Source organism: Mustela nigripes, chromosome 6, assembly GCF_022355385.1.
Source record: "Mustela nigripes isolate SB6536 chromosome 6, MUSNIG.SB6536, whole genome shotgun sequence".
Lineage (NCBI taxonomy): Eukaryota > Metazoa > Chordata > Mammalia > Carnivora > Mustelidae > Mustela > Mustela nigripes.
This window is the reverse complement of record NC_081562.1, coordinates 47,797,271-47,820,063: the sequence shown is the minus strand read 5'-3', so window position 1 is coordinate 47,820,063 and position 22,793 is coordinate 47,797,271. Positions and strand designations below refer to the sequence as shown.

Genomic DNA, 22,793 nt, shown 5'->3' with positions numbered 1-22,793 from the left:
ACTAGAAAGCCTCATTGTCTTCCAACCCCCAACCTCCCCCAAACTACCAACTCCAGGACTGAGCATTTTCTTGGGCTTTCTTTGTGTCTCATGTGTTTCTGGTATATTAAAGGAGGTGGTTTTAAATGAAAAAAAGAAAAAGAAAAACAACATATAAACAGAAAAAAACTTGAATTTTATAGGAAAGTTGGCCCTATAAATTGTAGCATTGACGAGGACCTTAGAAATCTTCTTTTTATGGGTCCACTCCTTTTACTGCTAACACATCTGAAGCGCAGAGCTGAAGGGACTTGCTCAAGGTCACATAACTAGTTAGTAGCAAAGGCAGAAAGTGGGCAGTCTCCTGAATTGTCTAGTGCTACATTGCTGATGACATCTCTGAGTTAGCTGGAGATTTTTTTTTTTTTTAATTTGACAGAGAGAGAGAGAGAGCCATCACAAGAAAGCAGAGAGGCAGGCAGAGGGGGAGGGAGAAGGAGGCTCTGCTGAGCAGATAGCCCGATTGATTCTCGATCCCAGAACCCCGAGATCATGACCTGAGCGGAAGGCAGCCGCTTCAGCAGCCCACTGAGTCACCCAGGTGCCCCTGGAGATGTTTTGTCTTTTGTTTGTGTGTGTGTGTGTGTGTGTTTTGGAGATGTTTTTATAGAAAGAAAAAGATAACAAAAAAATCCTTCTCAGCCCACCCATGTAGTAAGATCTAATCACATACAACAGACTGTTTAAAAAGAAAACGTGACAGACTCAGAGGTGTGCTAGAAAGTACTTGGCACCCTGTCCTGTCCACTCCCATCCCCTCCCGTCACACACGTTCCATGATCTTTGGCGGCAAGTATGCCCCTCCAGCCTGGCTATTCTTCCTTGGGATGGATGTGCTATTTATTAGTTACCTTTTTAGGGCAGCCTGGACTGACAGAGTCCCTATTCTTGGTTGCTTTTTCTATGTGGGAAGCTGTAAAGGGTCCAGTCAGAACTTGTAGACGTCACTGCAGAATCCCCCCCTTCAAAGGGGAGAGTCTTTGTTTAGGGCTTTGTGCACCAATGCATGCTGCACGTGCGCACACACACACACACACACACACACACACACACTCTGTGCTATCCATACGAGCTGGACCAGTTTCTCACTAACCCCCTTCTCTAATTGGTTCTGGCTTGGGAGTCTGTGTGGTCCCGTCTTGTTCACCAAGGCCAGATTAGCCCCCATTCATCCTACATTCCAAAGGAAACCTCAAGCATCTCTTCTATATCCCTTCTACTCAAGGTGACATAATCATAAACAATCCTCTGTAAAATATTCCACAGGCCTACATCTGCTTTCGTTTCCTCATCTCCCAAAAGGAGGGATCATAAACAGAACTTCCAGAAATTTCTCTGGCAGCTGTTTGCATATATCACTACTTCACCAGTTCAGTCCCGAGGGTGTTTTCTACTGTCTGTTTATATTTGGGTTACCTAAGAAATAAATCCTTTTAATTTAAAAACAAATGAACAGTGAGTGCTGGTGAAGTTCTAGGCAGGACATAAATCTCACCAAATTGATTTTGTTCACTGAGAACTCACAAAAATGGCTTCAACCTCAACCATTCTGCTTATACTCTAGAACCATTTGGTAACAGCCACTAACGTTAAAGGATCTGTATATTTTTTCCCCAAGTGCCCTTATCGAAAACCAGAAAGAATTCTCTGCCTTTGCTTAACAAAGGGGAGTCTTTCCAAGGAAAATGTCTTTAAAAAGAAAGAAAGAATCCAGACAAAGGAAATCTTTTCTAATTATGAAAGGGATCCATGACTCTGGAGATGGACTGGGCACATGCCTCAAGCCAACAGGAGTTGCTGCCCAGCGGGAGGCAATAATATGAGCTGATGAGAGCTCAGCATGCCTGGTTCATCACAGCTTGACTGCAGTGTTGCCTGGAAGGGCAGGCTCATCAAGGTGTGGTAAAAGCACTGATTCTGGATTCACACGGAGCTGGATCCCAATCCAGGTTCACCAGTCAGAGTCACTGTGAGGAAGTTGCTATCTTCCTGAAGATCAGATGGGATTACCGATATTACATTCTTCCTGGGGTCACAGTCAGGATTAACTGAGATGACTCAGGTAGCAGCACTAAAGACTGGTGAAGCAGGTCAGGGAGTGATCCTTGGAAACAAACAGAAGTCATCCGTAGGTAATGGAGAGCAGAGCCAGAATGCCCTGGGTGTGTAAAATGGCCGGGCATGCCTCACTCATCCACTAGGGCCAAAAAGTTCCTAGCTAAATTTAAGAGTTGCTCAATCAATTATAGACTTAAAGGATCATTGAGCATTCTTTGTTTCTCTTGGCAAAATCATGATTTGCAAAATCCTATTTGGTAAGAGGAATGTTCCAAAGTTTGCTCGTTCGTTCATTCGTTCTTTTTTTTTTTAGAAAATTATTTTAATTGCAAAAGTTGGATTACGTGGACAACCTCTAGAGTTCCTTTCAGGTCACAGCATTCTGTGTCTGAGCATGGAGTATGTGGTAGATGGAACGTGCTTGGGCATTGGTGCCAGATGGCCCTAGAGTAAGCCTGGGAGCCACCTCTTGTCACCTGTAACTTGGTCAAGGTTTGTCATCTCTCTGAAACTCCATTTTTTCATCTGTAATCATGGGTATAATGATACCCACCTTACAGTATGGCTGGAAGAATGAAGTGAGAATATTATACGCACAAGTGCCTGACGTGGGTAGGTAATGAATAAATAAGGACACCTCTACCCTTCCTCTCCAAAGTTACCCAGGTGGGTGGGCCAAGTCTCTATGGACATGACAAAGAGCTCTTCCTTAGGGACTGATAGCTGTGAATGAGGCTTTGCCACTTGAGCATAGTTTCTATGCGACCTATTCCTTAAGCAGTCCCTCGAAATTCTGTCAGGAGGAAGAAGGATGCGAGAAGTCAATGATAGAAACCTAGGGGCTGGGATTTTGGTCCCACTTAGCTGGCTGCCTTCAGGACAGGCCCCTACCCTATATCTGTCCAGCCACCTACCCATTCAACAAATACCGATGGTGCATCAATTCTGTGTTAGCATTGCACCTGCGCCAGGCAGACAACAGTGAAGAATCAGTGACCCCTGCCTTTAAGAGTTCACGGCCCCCTGAGAGAGACCGAGAAAGAGAAGTACACAGACAATTAACATACAGTCCCGTGTCATCAGAGCCAAGAGAGGGGAAGTATGAAACGCCATGGGCATGGCAAGAATGAGGCTGTGTGCTTCCTGGGAGGCTAACTTGACATTATTTTAAATGTATTAAGTGAGGGGCACCTGGGTGGCTCAGTGGGTTAAAGCCTCTGCCTTTGGCTCAGGTCATGATCCCAGGGTCCTGGGATCGAGCCCCACATTGGGCTCTCTGCTCAGCGGGGAGCTTGCTTCCCCCTCTCTCTCTGCCTGCCTCTCTGCCTACTTGTGATCTGTCTGTCAAATAAATAAAATAAAATAAAAATCTTTAAATATATTAAGTGAAGGGGATGGAAAGTCGATTTTTAGACTGTTTTTTAAAAGAAGAATATAATAATGGGGTGCCTGGATGGCTCAGTGGGTTGAGCAGCTGACTTGATTTTGGCTCAGGTCAAGATCTCAAGGTCCTGGGATGGAGCCCTGCTTCCGGCTCCCTGCTCATTGGGGAGCCTGCTTAAGATTCTCCCACCCTCTCCCTCTGCCCTTTCTTCCTTCAATCTCTCTCTCTCTCAAATAAGTAAAATCTTTTTTAAAAATAAAAATAAGCTTTAAAAGGTATAATAAACCTGGTACATCTGTTACACCACTCAAGAAATAAAACACTACTGTGGGATGGGGGAAATGGGTTAAGGTGGTCAAAAGTTACCAACTTCCAGTTATAAGATAAATAAATAAGATAAATAAGAGAGGAAGTACAGCAGGATGACAGCAGTTAACAATACCATCTTATATATTAAAAATAGCTAAGAGGGTAGATCTTTAAAGTTCTCATCACAAGAAAAAAACTATAACTACAGAAGGTGATGCATGTGAACTAAACTGACTATGGTGATCATTATATAATACATTACCTACATCAAATCATTATGTTGTATACCTTAAGTTAACACAATATTGTATTTCAATTATATCTCATTAAAACTGGGGAAAATATCAGAAAACAACCCACTAGAAATACTGTTGAAACCTTTGTAGTCCTTCCTCCCCCATTCACATTTTTATACTTTTACTACAGAATTATGGATGTCATGATATATAGAATTCTTTAGTGAAACAAATATTAATAAAAGCTATGTTTAGGGACATTTACTTGACTTATACTAGCTGAAAGTCAAAGCAGATCAAACTTCTGAGAGATTTGGCAAAGCTTTTTATTTTTCACTTTTTTTTATAATTATTTCCCAAGTTTGCCTTTGGGTTTCTGAATCCTACATTTGGGGTGTGTGGCAGGATTGATAATTTTTAAAAATTTAGAAAACAGGATATAGGCTAAATCACCCATTCACTGTAAATATCACTATATATTATATTACTCGCTTTCAGAATTTCTCAATTTCAGAATTACTCAATTTCAGAATTTCTGCTGCCTTGACGGCTACTATAAAAATGTTCAGCAGAAATAGGTCTGTGCTAAAGAGGACAATTATTTATTTTTTAAAAAATATTCCATTCAAGAGGCACCTGGGTGGCTCAGTAGATTAAGTGTCTGCCTTCAGCTCAGGTCCTGATCCCAGGGTCCTGGGATTGAGCCCCACATCAGGCTCCCTGCTCAATGGAGAGCCTGCATCTCCCTCTTGTCTGTCCCTCTCCACCTGTATATTTTCTCTCCCTCTCGTTCATTTGCTGTCTCCCTCCTTCTCTCAAAATAAATAAAATCTTATAAAAAAATAAATAATAAAAAATTTTAAAAATAATTTTTTTTAAAATTAAAAAATTAAAGTGTTCTACTCAAAAGCATTACTACAGCAGACACGCAACCAATTCCATCTCCCCAGGTATGTAACAGTTGAGTTTCCAGTACTGTTTTAGCACACACTTAGGTGGGCACCCTGGGAAGCTCTAGTTACGAGAGCACATAAGGGGGGGTTACCTTACTTGGACATAAAATTTAGGGATAGTTTTCTACCTTGCTGGATGGAAATGGAAAGGATTGATAGAAATGACCAGACCAACAGTTGGCAGTTGGAATGAGTGGGTATAGACACTCTTTCAGGCCCAACGAGAGAAGAATCAGAAGGGGGAAAGAGCATAGTATATTGGATTTGACATTCAGGATTGCCAAGGCATAGAATTGGAGGGGAATCGATAAGGTCTACACAAAAGGAGTCACACAATGCAGGAGAACCTCTGGCTGAATTTCCTACACTGCAGAATACGTTTATGGAAATTAAAAAGAGCATGCAAAAGTGCCCAATGGATAGAATTGACAAATTAATGTAGAAATCAAATGCATTAAAACTCTCAGCTTAATTTTCCCCTATTATTCCTATACAATGCCTCAAATGCACCATAATCTTCATTTAACTTCTTCCCCACTTATCTTATCCATCATTTATTTAATAATGGATCAAAACTATTAAACTAAAGAATTAAGTGTATTACATTACATCTCCTCATGATTCTTGGAAGAATGGCACTTTCGTGTCCCATTGGACAGGAAAATGTATGTGACCTCAACTGTAACACTAAATACAACCCTGGAGAATTACGCTGTGGGAGAAGGTTGCATCTAAACAGGGATTCGAGGGTCGCTGCATGGCTCAGTCGGTTAAGTGTCTGCCTTTACCTCAGGTCATGATCCCAGGGTCCTGAGATCCAGTCTCCCTCTGTCCACCCCATTTGTGCACTTGTGTGTGTTCTCGCTCTCAAATAAAGAAATAAAATCTTTTTAAAAAATAAAATAATAATAATAATAAATATATATATCTCATATATAAATAATAAATAAATAAATAATAATTCTAGGTTAGATTGGCTAGAAGGCAAAAATTTTTAAGCAAGGGTTTGGGGTCCTCCACTTGGAACACTGGCCCTAAGGCATACCTGGATGGGGTGGGGTTGGGAGCGTGGAGGGTCACAGAGGAGGTTAGAGCCAGGCCTCCTTCCTGGGACAGAAGATCAAAAACCAAACATGGGCAAAAGATTCAGTCCAGTGTTAGACCTGCCACTCAAGTTCTGAACAGAAATTGGATCCCCAAGCAAGGGGCACGCAGACAGGCAGCAGCAGGAAGCTAGGCACCTGTTAAAAAATCACGACGGGGATTAGCCAGGTAACTCAACTATCCAAAACGAAGCAAAGGAAAAAACTGGAAATAAATCCCAGAGAGAAGCAGGTCTCTGGCAGTCCCTGGAGGTAGTGGGGGGGACAGAAGACGGCAGAGCAGAAGCCCAGGGATTATTCAGGAGACCCGGGAGGAAAGGGCTCAGCTGGGTAGAGGCTTTAATAGTATCACAGTTGTGCTGGCCGAGCTGCACTTCCCGGACCTTTGCAACAGCAGAAGCCACGTGGTCTATACACAGGGGAGAAGGTAACCTGTCTCCCAAAGTGCTTGAAAATAAACTTCCCCTCTGAGATATAAACACATTACATTAACTGTTCAGAGATATGCAGCTCAGAGAGACAAGATGGTTTTGAGGCCAGCAGGACTTGACCTGGGTGAGGGTTTTAAGAGGTCGAAACACATGTTAATACAAGGCAAAGAGCAGAGGCACTTCTTGCGTGTATGTTACACCAACTATACTTTCACGGATCACAGACACTCAGACACTCATCTCCCAAGGAACAAACGTGCCCTTTCGGAGCTCAGCGGGCCAGTGGACACCAGGAACTACCACAAGGTGGCACTGCCTGCCACCCAATAATTTAGTTCCTCTGTGTCCACCCGGTTCCTCTAAAGATGGCTGAAATCACGGACCTACTGGGTTGCCTTTTTCTTATTACCCTATAAAATGAGTCACAATTGGAACTTGCCATAAAGGAGAGAATATGTTGGCAAGAAGGCTCAAATATCTAGTACCTTCTGTAGTTATACTTCCTCTGTAAAATAATAGATGATTATTCTTATTGATAATTTTCCATCTCTTGTAAAGTTTCAGTAAAATAAGGCACCACGTCTAGCTACAACCAACTGACAAGATCACACGCAAGGTCAGACCCTGGATCGGGGGAAGCCCATCAGGTAACCATTCCCCGGTCTCTTGGCAGGTTTCTGGCTTTTCCTATTTGCACCACTCTATTTTTTAATCAGTGTGCTTTTCCATTTGAGGTGTTTTCAAAGAATTTAAAACCACGTAGATGTACAGAGTGCAGCATTTTGAGACCCTTCGTGCCCCCCTTCATAAGGGAACAAGCTGACAGGAACATGGCTGCCAAGTCAATAGGGACCGAGTAACTGACTAGGACGTGCGTGGGCAATGAAAACAAAGGAGTAGGAGCCAAAAGTCAGCATCCGGAAGATTGAAAGCAAACACCAAAGTCAAGGAAAGGAAGAGGATCACAAGATGAAGACAACATTCGGGAATGGGACAGAGATGAGATGAGGGAAGCTGTTGGGGAGCTGATGAGGAGGACCTGAGAGGCTATTCCATCAATATAGGAGGATATTTGCACCCTACCTTAGGGAGTCGGCAGGTGTTGGGAGTATGTACCAAGCTGGCTGAAAGCTCTCGGGGCAAGAGGGGCTATTAAATTCCCGATTGACCACTTTCCCGTTGGTGGATTGGAGGGAGAGGAGCACTCTGCCAAAGCTGGCCACTGAGAGTCTGTTATGGGGCTAGGTTGAGGTCAGACACTGGCAGATGCCTGATCCTTCACTCCGGGGGGCCTGGAGGGGCCAGCTGACTTTAATTCTCCCTAAGTAGGTCGCTGTGTGCCCTTCTCTGGGTTCCAGCTGAGTAAAAGGTACAGCTGCCAGTATCATCCAGGAGCACGTCAATGTTGAAAGGCTGAACTGAGAAACAATAAAGGGAAAATTTCTAGCAGCTGTTGCTTCAGTCCACATAATGCACTCCCTCCCTCCTCTTGGGGTTACAACACCATCACCTCTTTTGTTGGGGAAATGCTGTTCCTTGATTCTAGGGGGTTTTGTGGGACTGCCAACCCTAGTCCTCTGCTGAACACCCAATTGTCCACAAGGTTGCGCATAACCAAGAATATGCCCATCTCTGTACTCACCACCTGGCCAGATGATTGGCCCAAGAAGTAGGCATTTGATTCAAGGTAGACCAGATCTTTCTCTAGAATTTGTTGGAGATCTTTTTTTTCCCCTTGGGTGGAAAGTTATAAGAATGTGACCCCAGAATGGCTGATGCTCCCATCCCCCACTGGATAGGGGCCTGGCCACAGTTTCCCTCCAGTGAAAGACTTGCCCCAGCTGTGGGGAGTGTTGTGGGACATCTTTGGTGATAGCTGGGGACATCTCTGGCTGTCAGCCTTCAGGAATTGCCTCAGCTACAGAAAACCTCCTTGCTCAAGGTCACGCCCCTTCCTGCACATTCTACCTCTGAAGACTGAGTGACCCCAGTAGTCAGGCCATCTCAATCTGATGTGGGACAATTCAGAAGGCCATTCAAACTCCACTGTTTCCTGTGGGGTCAGCTGCGGCTGCCACTGGGTCCACACCACAGGGTGGTTTTTCCCTCTGCCCAATCCTGCATCCTGCTTTTCCCTTCCCTATGTATTTATCCTGAGAGTACACCTTAATAAACATTCTGGGCATTAAACTCCCTATTAGGGTCTTCTCTCCAGCCTGCATCACTTAAGACATTGAGGAACTTGAAAGAATGAAGTCGACAAAGAGAATCTGAATTAGGGAGAGAGAACATGAGAACAGGTTGGAGGCGATCATTCAGGTGTCAGAGCTTTGACTGTGTGAGTCTGTTAATCCACATATGAGATGTTTTAAGACTGGTTTGACCTGGGGGCACCTGGGTGACTCAGTGGGTTAAGCCTCTGCCTTCGGCTCAGGTCATGATCTCAGGGTCCTGGGATCAAGCCCCGCATCAGGCTCACTGTTCAGCAGGGAGCCTGCTTCCCCCTGCCTCTCTGCCCCTTGTGATCTCTCTCTCTCTCTCTCTGTCAAATAAATAAATAAAATCTTTAAAAAAAAAAAAAAAAAAAAAAAAAAAGACTGGTCTAACCTGGCTTCTAATATTTGGAGCAGAAACAATCCCCGCTAATAAAAAGACCAACTGAACTAACCACACGGGTTTGCTTTTTTGTTTGTTTTTAATATTGGTTAAAAATAGATGACTTTTGGAGGGCATTTATATGATACTGTGTAAATTACTCAGCCTCTCTGGGCTTTGGTTCCTCATCTGTAAAATGAATACTATGTCTTATTTAACTGAACTATTGTGAGGATTAACTGAGTTAATACATGTAGATCACTTAGAACAATGCTGGCACATAAATCATCATAAATTGATGTGAAGAGGAGCCTTTCTCTTCCTTCTGGTACCAGGCCCATGCCAGTCCTGAACCAGGGACTCATGTAGATTCCTTTTGTGGCTGTGTATGCTGTTGTACAAGACAATGGAAATTATTTATCATGGGCCATCTGTGGTTGCAAACTCCAAAGGCTGTAATTGCAAGCCAGTAGCCCAAAAGAAGAAAGCCAGAAGAAGCTGGAATCATTAAAACTTAAACATGCTGGGGTTTCCTGGGTGGCTCGGCCTTCAGCTGAGGTCATGCCTTCAGCTCAGGTCATGATCCCAGGGTCCTGGGGTCGGGGTCAAGTCCCACATTGGGCTCCCTGCTCAGCAGGGGAGCCTGCTTCTCCCTCTGCCTACTATTCCACCTGCTTGTGTTGTTCTCTTTGATAAATAAATAAAAGAGTCTTAAAAAAAAGAAGAAGAAAAAGAAGAAAAAACTTTAAAATGTAGAAAAGGGGACATTTAACTCCTCAGACCTCTGCTGATGATGATGTCCCTGAGGAGGCATGATGAAGCCAGTCCTGCAGATGCTGGAAAACCTGCCAAAGGGATTCGACTCCTGCCAGAGAAGGGACCTACTTCTGTGGGAGCTTTCTCATGCAGGGGGGACGAGCAGAGGGCGAGTCACATTTTTTCTTCCAGCCCAGCTGTCTCCCTCTAGTTCCTCTGGAGGCAGAGCCCAGTAGCAAGCCAGCTGGCAAAGCCCAGATCAGTTTGCAAATCCCAGTGTCAGCTTCACAAGGCTGATCTAGGTTATTTGGAGCTGAAAGACTGTAACTGGCACAAATGTCAAGCTCTCATGTATGATCCCAGGTGATGTTTATGCTTTGAAGTGCTTACAAATCACTGGGAATCTGAGATGAAATTAGAAAAGCAAGCAGGGATAATGGAGGGTCATGGTAAGAAGTTTGAACTTACTCCCAGGGACAACAGAGGACCCCTGAAGAGTCTAAGCCCAGGAAACAACATACGGGATGATTTTTTTCTGGTGGCTAATCTTATCCATTGTGAATTGATTCTCTTTATTTTTTTAAGATTTATTTGTTTATTTGAGAGGGGGGGGAAGAGGGACAGAGGGAGAGGGAAAGAGTCCCAAGAGGACTCCGAGTTGAGCCCAATGTGGGGCTTCATCCCATGACCCATGAGATCATGACCTGAGCCAAAACCAAGAGTCAGACACCCAACTGGCTGAGCCACCCAAGTGCCCCCATTGTGAATTGCTTCTTACGCGCATCAGAAAGAAAACCACAGATCCAATATGGAGTCACTTATGTTAGGCCACATCACCAAACTAGGGCTTCCTACCTAACCTAATTGCCCTTTTAACCTCCACCAGAAATGTGGTCTCAACTGGCTAGTCAGGAATTTTCTGGTCAGCTCCAGTAAGTTAACATGGGCCCTCTCTACCTACCAAAGGAAGATGAGGTAATTAATCTAATAAGACCTTTTTGTCCCCCAAGGAAGTTGACCTCACCAAAATAGCCTGTTTATGACTTCCTTCTCCTGTCTTCAAAAGCCTTTCCCTTTCTGTAGCTCTTTGAAGCTCCTCTCTACTTACTAGATGGGATGCTGCCCAATTCACGACTCCCTTAATAAAACCAATCAGATCTTCAAATTCACCCGGTTGAATTTTGTTTTTTAACAATAGTTTTGCTCTCAGTATTACTTGATTCCCAATCTTGGACATTTCCCTTAAGCCACTCTAGAACTATTATCCCTACCGGAGTTAGTGGCTCCCTTCAATGGGGGCTTGGAGCTTGCTCTATATGCCTTTTTGTCATTGTTGCTGTTGTTTAAATGTTTGTATCTCCCCCTAGATTGTTAATACCTCCACAGGAATTGTGTTTTATTGATTTTTGTGTGCCTGCAGTCTAACATAATAAGTGTTCCTTAAAGGCTTAATGGAAGGATGAACCAGCAGGAAGGCAAGAAGAAAGAAAAATATAAATGTACCTGGAAACCTACACCTCCTAGATGCATAATGATTTCTCATGTGACAAAGAAATATTTTTAAACTGCAAACCACAATTATACATTTGATAATGTAGAATTAGCAGCTTAACGGTAGAACGGGTAAGTGAACCCTCTTTTTAATTACACATGGACATTTCCTAATACCTGTGTAATAAATTACTCAGATGGTGGCAACTCTAGAACATTAATATAAATTTTCTTAAATGACAAAAATACATAATAATTATGGGAAACCGCCAAAGTCACACTTAAATTAGCTCCTTGAAAGATATGTCCACCAGCGACACTCCAGGGCCCACACAGAAGTCATTCTGGGTTTTGCAGATTAAGACTAAATTGCTCCACTTGTTCACTCCTTCAACTCATTCTTTCTGACTCTTCTTACCCACAAAGTCTCCATCTCAGCCAGCCCAGTCTGGCGGAAGTGTTGATTTTCCCAGCCTCCCACCTTGACTCTTTCTTTTCTTACATTACTTCTTCATAGCTCAGCCATTGTTTTTTTTAAAGATTTTATTTACTTATTGGAGAGAGAGAAAGAGCACAAGCAGGGTCCGAAGCAGAGGGAGAGGGAGAAGCAGACTCCCCGCTGAGCAGGGAGCCTCTCACGGGGGCTCAATCCCAGGACCCTGGGACCACGACTAAGCTGAAGGCAGACATTTAACTAACTGAGACACCCAGGCGCCCCCAGCTCAGCCATTCTTAACGTCCTCCTGACCTGACCCTAGCACCTCCCTTTCCCCTGCTTCCCCCCAGAGTGGCCCAGGCTCTGGGTCCCACCTGAACAGGTAACATGGCCGGTAGGTTGAGGTGTCACAGGGATAAGAACATAGTTTGGAGTTAAGTGGACTTGCGTCACAGCCTGCCTCTGCCACTTGCTTAGCTCTGTGACTTTGGGAAATTTACTCGTTACTCATTTTTGGTATTTTCTCCCCTAAAGTGGCAACCTTATTGGGTTGTTAGGAAAATTAAAATACATGTTACATGTGAAGTACCAAGCACAATGCCTGCTGTCTTAGGCGGGATACTGGAAACTGGCTCTGAGCAGAGATGTGCGTGCAGCCATTTTATTAAGGAACGCCCCTGGGATCAATATGGGGGAGGGGAGAAACAGGAGTGGGCAAAGAAGAAGACTGGACTAGAGTGTGGTCACAGTAAGCCCTGGGGCTGGGAAAGTCCTTCAGAGTGGCTCTGCGTTCCACCCCATCGGCCAGTTGACATCCCGCAGGGCCGTTATGTGACCTCGCATGAGGTGACTGTCCTCTGTTGAAGGCAGTTCCCAGGGGCTGAAGGCTGTCCACTGCCAACAGCAGTCCCAGCAGCTGAGGGACCGAGCTCGGCTCAGATCTGAGTCAGGGATCTGGGCAGCGCAGCAGAGACACTGATAAAGGATGCTGCTAGAATACAGAAATGTCTGTCATCTTTGTCTCTGGCTGGATCCTGGCACGGAGCTCTTAAAGTTCTTGGCATTCCCTGAGTAATAAGATGTGTTTCATCGTTCCTAACAAGTGCTTTGATTGCACCTAAGTTTAGGCTGACAAGATGACTTAGGGTGGGACCACTAGGTCAACTTGATGGGGCTGGTCACCAGAAAGACCAAGTGATTTGAAAATTGCAACTTTGAGCTCTACCTGCCAACCCCCGCCCAGGGAAGATGATGGGGGTAGAGATTGAGCTTTATATAAAATTTCCAATGAGATTGGTGAACATGTTGAAGTGCTTGGGAGAATGGTGTGTCTGCAGAGGTCGTAGAAGCTGCGGGTGCCCCTACCCCTCACCTCATTCACATCTTTTGTCCACACGTCTCTGCCATTGGCTGCCTCTAAGTTGTAACCTTTATAATAAACCAGTAATCATAGATAAAGTGCATTCCTGAGTTCTGTGAGCAATTCTGGAGCCTGAGGAGGGAATCATGAAAATCTTTGATTTATAGCCCATTGGTCAGATGTCTGGGGGGCCCGCCATTTGCAACCGGTCATTGAAATGGGAACGATCTTGTGGGACTGGGTCCTTACCCTGGTTGGTCTGCACTAACTCTGAGCAGTCGGTGTCAGAATTGAATTGAACTGTAGGACGCTCAGTTGGAGTTGGAAAATTGACTGTCAGAAAAGAACACCAGGCAAATACTTGATCAATGGAGTTGTTCTGTAAGTCAAAAGAAAAATAAAAACAGTGCCAACACACAGTGGGCAGTCAGTAAATATTTCCCGAATGAGAGAAGGAGTGCTCACCCTTTGCCCCAAAATCTTGACTACAGTTGTTGGTTGGTGTACCCGGTTTCGATCTGCCTTTAACTATACTTGAGCAGGATTCTTTAACTCACAGCTTTATGAGAATAGCAAAAGGATTAACAACTGAACCCTCAAAATGCAAAAGAGCTCTATTCTGGCACAGTTTTATGGATATGAGCTAACTTTAAAGTGTGTGTGTGTGTGTGTGTGTATGTTGTCGGAACTATAAATAACCCCCCTCAGGAAGGCATTGGTGAGATGGTTGGGGGTGGGGGGCTGGGGTGGGAAATATCAAGCAAGCCAAGGACCATGATTAACTCAACTCTACACCTGAGGCCCATGGCCTGTGAAAGGAAAACCTCTCGGTCCCTACACAATGCGGATCCTCTTCTCTGTTTAACCAGGTTGAACACCATCTGCTCACCCCCCCGGGCCTCCCTCTCTCCCTGTCAGCTTCTGAATGGCCAACTCCAGCAACAGGGGTTTTGTGCACACAGAACGGGATTCTCAGTTTCTGCCTGTGATTTCTCAGACCTCACCCTTCAAGCGCATCATCACACTGAACAGATTTCTAGAGATTTGCATGGCTGCCGATGTCTTCCTGCAGATGCCAGCTGCTGCTGCTGTTGTGTGAAAGGCACACCCCTCTCTTGCTTGCCTCTGAGCTCTGCCTCTGGATTGCAGGGACGCTGCAGGATTTGACAGCTGCTCTGTCCTTTGGCCAGGAGGGTAGAGCTTCCTGGCGGCACACGGCCTACAAATGCTCCCCTTTGCCCCAGATTAAAAAGTTCCTAGGATCAATTCAATAGGTAACTAACAAGAAGATACAGAAAATGCAGCCCAGTGCCAAGGGCCTGGCTGGGGCTGGGTGTGATGGGCGAATGGCAGGTCATCCCTGCATTTTTATGTCTTCCTGTAGCATCACCGTGGGACTCGAGACTAGGAACAGAGACTGAGAATGGACTCGGTGTTGGGAGTGACTCACTGAGCCTATCGGAAAGCCTGGGGCATTCAGACTCCATGCTGGTGAGAAATTCCAGATTGAAAGACTGCCCATGTTATCCAGGCTGAATGAAACACTTACGTATTCAGGAAAGGATCCATATCCCAAGGGAAGGACAAAGGCTTAACTAATTGGAGGTGCTAGGGATGGGGTCTATAGTGTCCAGAAGATGAATTTCAATATAAAATTATCAGGAATATAAAATAGTAATTTCATATACACATCGTATAAAAGCATGCTATATTTTTATCCATCTTTTTAAAGATTTTTTTTAATTTTTTATTTTACAGATTGAGAGAGAGTGGGGGAGGGGAGCAGAGGGAGAGGAACAAGAAGACTCCCTGTGAGCACAGAGCACAGAGCGGATGCAGGGCTCAGTCTCACCACCCTGGGATCAAGACCTAAACTGAAATCTGGAGTCGGACACTCAACCAGTTGAGTCACCCAGGCACCCCTGTTTTTATCTATCTTAAATCTCCTACCTAAAATTTAAAAATTAAAATATGAGCATATTTTCCCTCCAGCTGACATTTCAAAAACAAACAAACAAACCAAAAAAAAAAAAAAAAACCACTCTTCAAAAGAGCTGTCCACAGGTTGCCTCTGATTCCTTGCCTGCTATTGTCTTGTATCCATTCCGATCAGGTTTCACTTTCATCACTCTGATGAGCCCAAGGCACCAAAGACCTTTTTCTGGAAATGCTTTCTTTGTTTGGTTTCCAGGACCCTGAACTCACTTGGTTTTCTTTCATCTCCCTGGCTTTCCCCCTAGTCTCTTGCGGGTCCCATCTTTTCTTCTTATAATCCTACTGCTATGATGCTCTAGGGCTCCATCTGTCTCTTCTCCACGCGTTGGTTGTCTCATCTGATCTTGTGGCTTTATTTGCCCTATGACTCCCAACTGTATACCTTCAGCCAGTCTCTCCTCTCAACTCTGGACTTGGATACCCAACTACCTTCTCTTTCCCTACTTGTATGTCTAATAGATGTCACTGTTCTGCTCTCCCACTCCAACCCATCTTCACCACTAAACCCACTCCATCCATAGTCTTCCCATCTCAAATGATGGTAATTCCATTATTCCTAGTCATTTAGGCCTCAAAGCTTATAGTCATCTTTGACTCTCCTTTCTTTCATGCCCCACATCTAATCCACCAGGAAATCCTATTGTATCAACTTTCAAAATATATCCAGAATCTGATTGCTTCTTCCTAGTTTCATTCCTAACTGCATGGTCACCATAATTTCCTCCCTTAGTTGTTGCTATTGGTTCCTAACTGGTCATGTCACTCCTCTGTTCAAAATCTTTTAGTGGCTGCCTATTTCTCCCTGAATAAAGGCCAAAATACTTTCAGTGACCTACCAAACCTTATAGGATCTTGCCCAGTTTCTGCTGATCTCACCCTTTATTTTTCTCCCTCTCATTCACTCTTTTCCAATTTTTTTTTTTTTTTTTTTACTGTTCCTTGAACATAGCAAGCACGCCTCTACCTCAAGGCTTTACACTGGCATTTCTTCTCCCTGGAATGTTCTTCCCCACATCTGCATGGCCCACCCCCTCAACATTTTTGAGTCTCTTCAAATGGCATCTTCTCCATGAGGCCTTCCTTGAGAACCCAATTTAAAACATTCATACCACACCCCTATTCTCCCTAGCATTCCCAGTCCCCCTGCCCTCGTGCTCCTTACCACATTCTAACACACTTGATATCATAAATCATTTGCTGTATCTTGTTTCCCCTATTTTGTTCACTGATTACCAGCACCTACAGCAGGGTTGGCAAATATTAGGATTTAGTCGTATTATTGGATGAAGTATACTAGTTACACAATTATACTTAATTATTAAATTCCAATGCAATTATTTTTACAGAACCAATAATTCCATTATTATATGGCATAGTTTAAATATAGTTACATACCGTCATTAACAACTACTAATTATTTTCATTAATTCAATATCAATTCACTGAAAATCCTATAATCCTCTTCTGCAGATTCCCAAGTACCTGTCCTTTCTAAGCATGCACAAGGGAAATTCCAGATCTGTACCCAAACATTGTCTGTATTCTAAATCATAATAACCAGCCTTTGTGGCTCAAACACTGGAACAATATGGCCACACAGAGGGTTGTGGGATCAGGTTGCCACGGTAACCTCTACTTCCATCTTCTCTGAGTTTAATTGTTCAATGCTAAAATTGCACATTCTCGAGTTCAGCATGCTTCCACTGTGCCAGGCCTTAGCTGGCAGGAAATTAAATGACAGAGTTATTATTCACCATAATTACTTGCTAATGGTAATTTATATTTAGAAATAGGAGAAAATATAGACAAAGGATATTTATGAGAGCTTTTCAATCCACCTAATGCTGTTGAAGTATTGGTATTAGCTTTGCATGTTGTGGGGATATGATGTTTATGTTCCTTGTCCCCTACATGCACCATTCTGCCCCATAATATACCTCTACCTTTCAGTTTATTTTGCTCCTATGTAAGATAACTGGACTTGCTTCCTTGGCCTCCCATTCTTTGGGAGACTCAAACAAAGGAAAAAGTTGTTGGAGAATATATGATTGACATAGTTTAAGTTGTGGATAGTAATGATCTAGTTATTAAGAGGAAAATGAAGCAAGAAAAAAATTGTTTTATTTGGGAAAAGTAAGATAATCATCATTTAAAAAATAGTAAATCTGTAGTAGGTCAGGTAGTGAAAATTAATGGCAACTTTTTAATATAACCTTTTCCATTTTCAGAAATATAACTGTAACCTTTATAACTAAGTACGTTTCCTTAATAGTGGAATGAAATTATCTCATTTTCTAGTTTTATCTACGATTTTCAAATCAGCTCCACTTTTAAGCCATAATAACCCCAAGCCTTAACAGTTTCTGGAAGCCTGCATCAAACCATGACAGTGGGCATGGAAGGGGAGGAATGCAGTTGTGAAGGTATTTATCTATGACATGGAATCACCTGTGAGTGGATACAGGTGTGGAGAGGAGGGACTAGGTTGATTGTCAGATTTCTGACAGGAGCAAGTGGGTAGAATTGTAGCTTGGCACTGCCAATCACTGAGTGAAGGCATCTAACCCAGAAAAATTTTGCAAGAAGATGGAGGGAGATCCCATCTGGGGCACGTGGGCTGCGGGGTGAATATAGCTGGTGGGCAGTGGTGCAAGCCAGTCCCACGAGAGGCTTGGACTGGACCGGTAGATGGAGAGTGAACGGGGCCCGCCACAGAGGCCAGTCCAGTTTCCAGAACTTGTGAAAATGATGACTGGGGACCCAACAAAGGCTACATTTTACTCTATTGTATTTCCAAACAAACCCTGCAAAGGATATACACCTATTGAGGTTACACGGACATGGGAGTGGACACAAGCAGACTCCCTGCTGAGCAAAGAGCAGGACACGGGGCTTGATCCTGAGACCCTGAGATCATGACCTGAGCTGAAACCAAGAGCCAGATGTTTAACTGACTGAGCCACCCAGGCACTGAAAATTAGGTCTTTTTAAATATAGATGATTTGCCTTTGAATATCAAAGAAAAGGTGTAGGACATTGAAACCATCAACATGTAAGTTTAAAAGAGTAAGCTCTTAACCCCCTTGCATTTAAGAATCACACCGAAAGCTTTGCAGAAAATATTGATGTCTAGGCCAATTATATCAGAACCTCTAAGGGTGAGGGGCACCTGGTGGGTTCAGTTGGAAGAACGTGTGACGATTGATCTTGGGGTTATGAGGTTGAGCTCCATGTCGGGTGTTGAGATTACTTAAATAAATTAAACTTAAAAAAAAAATATCTCTTGGGATGGAAGCTCAAGCTTGGGTATTTATTAAAGTTGCACAGCAGATTCTAGATGCAGCCAGGTATGACAACATCTGGATTAAGCTGCAAAACAGGATTGTGTCTAAAAAGATCATTCCATTGCCTTTTCTCCTCCCCGTTCCTTTACAGATCAAGTCACCTTGACACAATTCCAAAGCATCTTATACCATTCTTTCTAACCATCTGAAATTATTTATGTGTGTATCCGTGTGACTTTTCCATTAATGTCTCCCCCGTTAGTCAGTGAGCTGGGGGATGACAGGGACCCTGATAGCTTTATGCACTTCACTGAGCTCCCAGTACTGGCCTGGCAGAGTGTAGTTACTCAATAAATATCTGTTGAATGAATAAAACAGTATCAAAATGTTTACAGGTTAGATGGTGGGTATGTTTCACACTGGGAAATAAATTTTGTCTCTTCTCTCCCAAGATAGGTCAGACTCGTCTGAAGGGAGACACGGAGCCAAAGGAGCCACAATCAGGCAAAAGGCTGAAGCTGGAAAAAGCAAAGAGGAATGGAATACACATTCACAAAAAGCCTGCTAGAAAGCCAGGAAGGACCTAAATAAAGCTTCAAATTCTAAAGACAAGAATGAGAACAACTGAAGTCTGGGCTTTGCAAAATGACACAGGAAACAAGTTCAGAGGGAAACACGAAGAGATTCTATCCCCAGGGCTAAGACCTTTTACTGATGCCCAAGGCCAAGTTCCTGAGAATTAAGGGCACCCATGCTGTCCAGACAAATTCCAAAAGGGCCCTGCAAACCCTGAAATCCTATGACCTTATTTAAAGGTCAAAAAATTGGAACCACTATGAGAAAGTGCAACCTTTCGTTTCATGAATAGAAATCCCAAATCAGTGAACTGATGTTATGTTTGTACCTCCCCTGCTTCAAGAATCTACATAACGAAGGGAAAGAGGGTTTGAAATTAATAATAAATATAATGCCTTATTTAAAGCATATCTTGAGTTTATAATAGCTTCCAAAAATACAGTGTGGAAATCTAAGTGTGTTATGTAACCTTCATTTCTAAAATGACTCAGACATGTGATTGATTTAGTATTTAAAATAGTCAGTGGTTCAACATTTCAAAGGTTGATTCTAAACACATTCACGTATGGCTGCAGATATTGCCTATCTAGATATAAAAACAGAACTCACTAGAGTTTGCCAAGGACACATGAAGAACATCCCACAGTCTGTAAATTAAGGGAGTTTGTTTTTATCTTGCTATAGTCATTTACTTTCTCATTTAAGACGTCCATTGGACTGGGGTCATTTGGTATAAAACCTTATAAGTAAAGGAAGAAATTAAGCAAAGATATTTGATATAAAGCTTTAGCAACTGTTTGAAAGGGGGCAAAAGTATAGAAACCCATTTTGTGTAAACAACTAGAAGTGAGAATTCTAGGTGAATTCTGAAAGGTAATAAGTAGTATCATTTTCTGAGACCTTCATTGTATAAACTATATTTCTAATGTCACGGAATTGAAGCAGAGACAGGACTTTACAATTTCCAACTGGCTCCAGAAAAGCTGTTTCCAAAAAGAAAGATTTTCTCAGGAAGTATGAATTCTGTCTTTACAAAACGATTTGAAATCAAGGCTGGGAATCAATGAAGCACATCAAAATGGATACCCAGGGCAAGTCCTTTAATCAACAGAAAGGTAACTGTACAAAAAGCAGGTAGGCAATGTTTTCAGTCCCTTGAAATATTTTTAGTAGTATACAGTACACCCACTCAGGGAAGCATTTCCCCCTTATACCGCAGATTTCTTCTCACAAAAAGCTTTCATAGCGAAGAAAGTGAAAAAATGGAGCATGTCTTTCTCTTGCGGGAGTCCCCAGGCTGTGTGGAAACATGGCCGCCGTTCTTGTCCCCCAGCATGATGTCACTTGAGCCTCTGCTGCGAAGACTTCCTCTGGTACATCTTTCTGAGCCTGTTTCTTTGCTGCTGTCTGAGCCTTTCTCGAGACAGGAACATCCATATTCCACCTGCTTGTTGCCTGCTCTGCCAATTTGCATCATTTTGTCCACCTGTGACTTGGCAGTGTGACTCCCATCCGGCTTCCTGAGCAGCTCCATCAGCCTCCTGGCCATGCCAGAGCCCACAAGAATCGGCAGAAGACAGTCACCACCAGCAGAGCCTGGGATTCCGATGTTCTGCATAAACCTCTAGGTAATACCTATCATCATCTGGTCCCAAGCTAGACACGACTGAAGAATAACTGGGCAACACAGATGCTGTTGTTAACTGAGAATGAGAGAGGGGGAAGTGACACAGAAGTCCCAGGCATATATCTTACTAATTATTTATCTGCTGCCTGATTATTCTTACAAAAGAGAAAAGTAGCTCCTTGGTGTGAAAGGGGACATCTGACCTTAGAGACTATTGGGAGTCTTGGGTCTCCCCTAGACCAGCTATGTGATCTTGGGAGGTTGTAATTTACTTATCTATACCGAAGTTCAGCATTGCTGGGAGAGTTCAGAGCTGAGACAGGAGGTGCTTATGTCCCTCTCAACCATCTCAGTGGCTTGGTGTGGAGTTGCTCCAATTCCATCTTCCCCAGGGCCCTCCACTCTAGGGCTCCCCAGCCCTCTCCTAGCTCCAATTTTCCTTATCGGACTTAGTACCTAAATATTCATGATACCTTACAGGTAACATGATACATTACATACTTTACACAATACCTGAGAAGTATTCATGACCTGACTCAACAGGGTTCCTACCATGTTCTGGAGTAAGCAAAATGGGTACATTCCCTGAACTCATGGATTTACAAGTCAAATTAGAGAAACAGACATTAATCAAAAATAATAGTGATGAATAAGTCACAAACTTGGGAAAGTACTATGAAAAAGAAGTGCCACTGGAGAGAATTCCAGGGAGACCAAGGTTTCAAGGAAGGATTTCTCCAGGAAATGATCGCCAGGCAGGGCGTTGCAGGACGAGAAGGAATAAGGTAGATGAAGGGGTCCCTGGGGAGGAGGTGGCTAAGAGTGTAGCATGAAGAACTAAGAGAAGCCAGGGTAGCTGGTTGGCTTGGAGACCTTGTTTGGGATTTGGGCTCTATCCTGAGGACAACGGGGAATCATTGAAGGGTTATAAGAAGGCTGATAGCAAAACCAGAACCGCATTTTGAAAGACACGCTGGGTGCTGTGTGAAGAATATATTGGACATATGGAAGAGTAGAAGTGGAGAGATAGTCTGGAGGCTGTTGCCATGATCTGGGTAAGAACTGGTAACAGCCTGGCTAAAGTGGTGACAACCACACACAGAGCTGGATACTGGGGTGAACACCACATGCCATGTCTGTCTCTTCATGGAGCTTATGGGGAAGACATTAAACTAGTAAGCACAGTGGAAGTGAGTACAATAGGGGGTAGAGAGTTCTATAAGCGCACTTAGCAGAGGTTCTAGAATCCTCTGCTGGTACTCCATCCCCTCCTGGGCCTTTTGGCTGGCTTAAAGAGAGTTCTTCCAAGGACAGAGCTTATCCTTGAATCCCAGGTTAGTGGTTCACTGATGATAAATCAGCTAGTTGTTGACTCACGCCTGGATTTCTGACTCTTTTTGGATTTTACCTTTTTGAAAAGTGTACAACTGCTAAGCATCAAACTGGTTCCAATCCCTGTGCCTGGGTTCTTTCCTTTCCAACCCCAGGTCCAGACTAGAACCCACGGAACACCTAAGCTTTTCAGTTAGGACCTCACTATCAGTAGGTGTGAACAGATCAATATCCCCAGTACCTGATCCACCCCAGTGCAGGATTCTGTACACATGTACACATGCACATACAACAAAGCAAAAACTCACTTCTAGCAATGGAAATTTCTGGAAAATAGGGAAATTATACATGGTCATCTTGGTAGATTAATGACCAGTTTTGTTGCATTATTTTAGCAGAATGCTAAACTTTCTCCTGGTTAGACCCCTTCCAAATCACCCTGGTTCCCAAAATAAAGGATCCACTCTCCTCTAGCTATTCTTGATGAGGCACTTTCATTAAAAGCCATTAGTTCCAGGATGCCTGGGTAGCTCAGTTGGTTGAGTGGCTGCCTTCGGCTCAGGTCATGATCCCAGTGTCCTGCATCGGGCTCCCTGCTCAGCGGGGAGTCTGCTTCTCCCTCTGCCTCTGCCTGCCACTCTGTCTGACTGTGCTCACTCTCTCTGACAAATAAATAAATAAAATCTTTTTTAAAAAAAGTCATTAGTTCCATTAAACACACACACAACAAAACAAAAACTCACTTCTAGCAATGGAAATTTCTGGAAAATAGGGAAATTATACATGGTCATCTTGGTAGATTAATGACCAGTTTTGTTGCATTATTTT

The 22,793-nt window shown here is 43.5% G+C and overlaps 1 pseudogene; it reads left to right on the top strand.

Annotated features, from left to right (window-relative positions):
* Window positions 1-14,076: 14,076 nt before the first annotated feature.
* The window catches only part of LOC132020268 (mitochondrial import inner membrane translocase subunit TIM14-like), a 33,174-nt pseudogene continuing 24,457 nt past the window's right edge, over window positions 14,077-22,793 (top strand).